Raw genomic sequence first — 3,813 nt, 5'->3', positions numbered from 1 at the left:
GTTGGCTGTTCTGTGTCATGAGCTGTTTTGAAATGTGCCGATGTCAAAGAATAATGATGTTTTTCTTTCACTGACTCTTCGATCGGTCCCTTGTCAGATATTCATGAGGATAGGTACTTTTGAGAAATGTGTGTGAGAGAGAAAAGGAAACCTTAACTAGCCGGGGTCATCAGACAATTTTGTACTTGAAAATGTTCAAGACTAACGCTGGGCCGCCTGATGAGCAAAAGGCACTAGCAGTTTTCTGCTACCAAGCACTTGTGGTTGAACTTGCTTCATGCCCTTAGATAACGGGGGAAGGTCATAACATAATTGTATTTTGAAAGCTTATTGTTCTGCATAATTATTTTGTGAATTTTTAAGGAGTTTTAATTATTGTGAATTTTTTGTGCGTAAGAACCATTCTGCCACTCCCATGGAAAACCTTCAGGTGACCTTTTTTCCACACTTGTAAAAATAACTGCTCCTCCGTTTTAGTATTTATATTAAGAATTTATGGCTGGGTGCAGTGGCTCACGCCTGTAATCCCAGCACTTTGGGATTACAGAGGCAGGAAAATCACTTGAACCTGGGAGGCGGAAGTTGCAGTGAGCTGAGATCACGCCATTGCACTCCAGCCTGGGCAATAGAGTGAAAAATAAAGAATTTGTGCTATCGGGGCTGGGCACGGTGGCTTACGCCTGTAATCCCAGCACTTTGGGAGGCCGAGGCGGGTGGATCACGAGGTCAGGAGATCGAGACCATCCTGGCTAACACGGTGAAACCCCGTCTCTACTAAAAATACAAAAAATTAGCCAGGCGTGGTGGCGGGTGCCTGTAGTCCCAGCTACTCGGGAGGCTGAGGCAGGAGAATGGCGTGAGCCAAGATCTCGCCACTGCACTGTAGCCTGGGCGAAAGAGCAAGACTCCATCTCAAAAAAAAAAAAAAATTATGCTATCGGAAAATGTTTAACCGTCTAGGAATCATTTCTGAGTGTGCTGACCTGTAGTCATGGTAACAACTGGAGATCCACTGAGGAGTCTGTTTCTGTAAGCTTGTAGCCCAGCAGCTCCCTCCTGGGGGAGTTAAGTCCGCCCTCAGCTGTACTAATCAGGCTATGCTGGGGACCCGCAGAGGGATGGGGAAAGAGCTGAGAATGGGTTGAGAGTGCTGGAGCTAGTAGGTGGAGAGAGCCTTGAGCACTTCTGGAAAATAGGAAGAAGCACCCTGTTTGCATATCTGAATCTGCAACAGGGAGAGGGGTATATAGCAAGGTCCAGGGAGTGGCAGTTGGTCACTTCTGGGATGGAGAGAAGTGTATGTTTAGAGCAACTCTTGTATCTTGGAAAAGGCAGTGTAAGCTTCTGTACTAGTCCAAGTAATCTGTAATGCGGATTGCTACCCTCACTGGCTGCATTGAGAGTGAGTTCTCTTCTTTCCCCAAGTGTTAATTGCCTGTTGCAAAAGAAGCTAAGGTGTAAACATTGATGGGTGGAACGTCTCACCTTCTTATTTGCACAAAACTACAATTTCAGCCTCTTCCCTGCCACCATACACAATAAGTGATTTCACATCGTGCCAGTGATTTGGGGGAGGGAAGAGGCTTGATATTGATAAAGGTAGTTGACAAAAGTTGATACTGATAAAGGAGGAGAAAGAGGCTTGATACTGATAAAAGTAGGTACTGAAATGGTAGTCATAGTACTGGCAACAGATTTCCAACCCTGCTTTGTGGGTTCGTGGTTCAATTGCAAGGCCCAGCTGACTTTCCTAGGCTGAAATGTGAGAAGTGTCGTTTCCAGATGAAAGTTTAAGATCCCACACGTGATCCTCTTTCCAGGCAATTAGTAAATTTTGTGAAGTGGCTGTTCTACCAGCCTGGGTCACCATGCTGGTACACTTAACTCAGTTAACCCATGAGGGACATGGAATGTGAGCAACCGATAAAGCTTTGCGGTGAGAAGCCACTGAGCCTAAACCGCCTGACCTGTCTTGAAATCTTGTTTAAACTGTCATTTTATAAGGAAAATAAAGCAAAATCTGCAACCTCTGCCTCCTGGATTCAAGTGATTCTCCTGCCTCAGCCTCCTGAGTAGCTGGGCTACAAGTGCATGCCACCATGCCTAGCTACTTTTTTTGCATTTTTAGTAGAGATGGGGTTTCACCATGTTGGCCAGGATGGTCTCCATCTCCTGACCTCATGATCCGCCTGCCTCAGCCTCCCAAAGTGCTGTGATGACAGGTGTGAGCCACCTCGCCCGGCTGAGAAATAATTTTTAAAAACAGCACTGACATTCTTGTTCATCTGAAGTGGTTAATACAAACTCACTCTCACGCAGTGGCCGTGTTTTATTACTTTTCAGTGTCCAGGACTTGTTTCACAAACCTTTAAACAAGTTTGCATTGTTGATAAAGGAAGTGTTCTGTCGTAAATTGTCTTAAGACAGTGCTTATTTCTTTGTATTGAATGACAGGAAGAGATCCATTGCTGATAATAGAATATGCCTCAGATCTTACTTCCCCAGAACTAGCCTGGGCTCTTTGTTTAGTTCACTAAGTCTTTATCTCAGCCCCCTCATCAGTGTATAGAAGAAATAACACCACACAGTACCTGAGCAAATAAAAGCATTTTTAGGTTCTAGTGATGTGCTTTTTTTGTGGAGTTTTGCTCCATCACCCCGGCTGGAGTACAGTGGCGCAGTTTTGACTCACTGCAACCTCTGCTTCCTGGGTTCAAACGATTCTCCTGCCTTAGCCTCCTAAGTAGCTGGGACTACAGGCGCATGCCACCACGCCTGGCTAATTTTTGTATTTTTAGTAGAGACGGGGTTTTACCATTTTTTTTTGTTTTTTTGTTTTTTCTGAGACAGTCTTGCTCTGTCACCCAGGCTGGAGTGCAATGGCACAATCTCGGCTCACTGCAACCTCTGCCTCCTGGGTTCGAGCTGTTCTGCCTCAGCTTGTCAAGTAGCTCAGATTACAGGCGCCAACCACCATGCCTGGCTAATTTTTGTATTTTTAGAACGGGATTTAGCCATGTTGGCCAGGCTGGTCTGGAACTCCTGACCTCAGCCTGGAACTCCTGACCTCAGGTGATTTGCCTTCCAAAGTGCTGAGATTACAGGCACCACCACGCTCGGTCTAAAACTGTTAATGGATGACCTTTTTAGTAAAATGAAGGTATCCACATATTTTACAGATATTTGAGTTCTTGTACATACAGGCAGTGCACTAGTGCTAGAGATGCTGTGAGCAGAACACAGTTTGCAGAAGAAGTGCTCATCAAACTAGCCCATGCGGTCTCTTCCACTTCCCAGGCCCTTTGCAGTTTGGTTGGTGCTGCGTGGCTAACTCACGTCATGTGCCGTGTGCCCTCCTTGTCATCGTCTCTGTTTCATGGAGGTATTGGAAGCCATGTGTTAAAGTGGCAGAGTCACAAGACAGGAGGGATCCTGGATCTCTGTGTCATGGATAGAGGGAGAGCGCCCACCCCCAAAATCACATTTTGTATAAACGAGATAAATTGAGATTTGGGAGTTTTTTTGTTTTGTTTTGCCAGTAGCCTAATACGAAATATCCTAATAAGGCAGTTGTGGCCTTTCATAAAACTGGTGACTGCTTTCGATAGGGGGCCTGGGCTAGTGTGGCCATGGAAAGCTCATTTGACTTGAGATCTGAATGGCAGAAAAGGTGCCCTGCAGACAAGACATCCTGTGTTAAAACCTGAGGCAGGCAAAGGCAAGACAATCCAACAGCTTTTCCTTGACATCACCATTAAGGACACTCGATGGCCTACGGGACACATTGAATTTCCTGTGTTAGGTATAACTTTT

This window comes from Nomascus leucogenys, chromosome 13 (genome assembly GCF_006542625.1).
Source record: "Nomascus leucogenys isolate Asia chromosome 13, Asia_NLE_v1, whole genome shotgun sequence".
Classification (NCBI taxonomy): Eukaryota; Metazoa; Chordata; class Mammalia; order Primates; family Hylobatidae; genus Nomascus; species Nomascus leucogenys.
Note: the sequence above shows the minus strand (reverse complement) of the source record.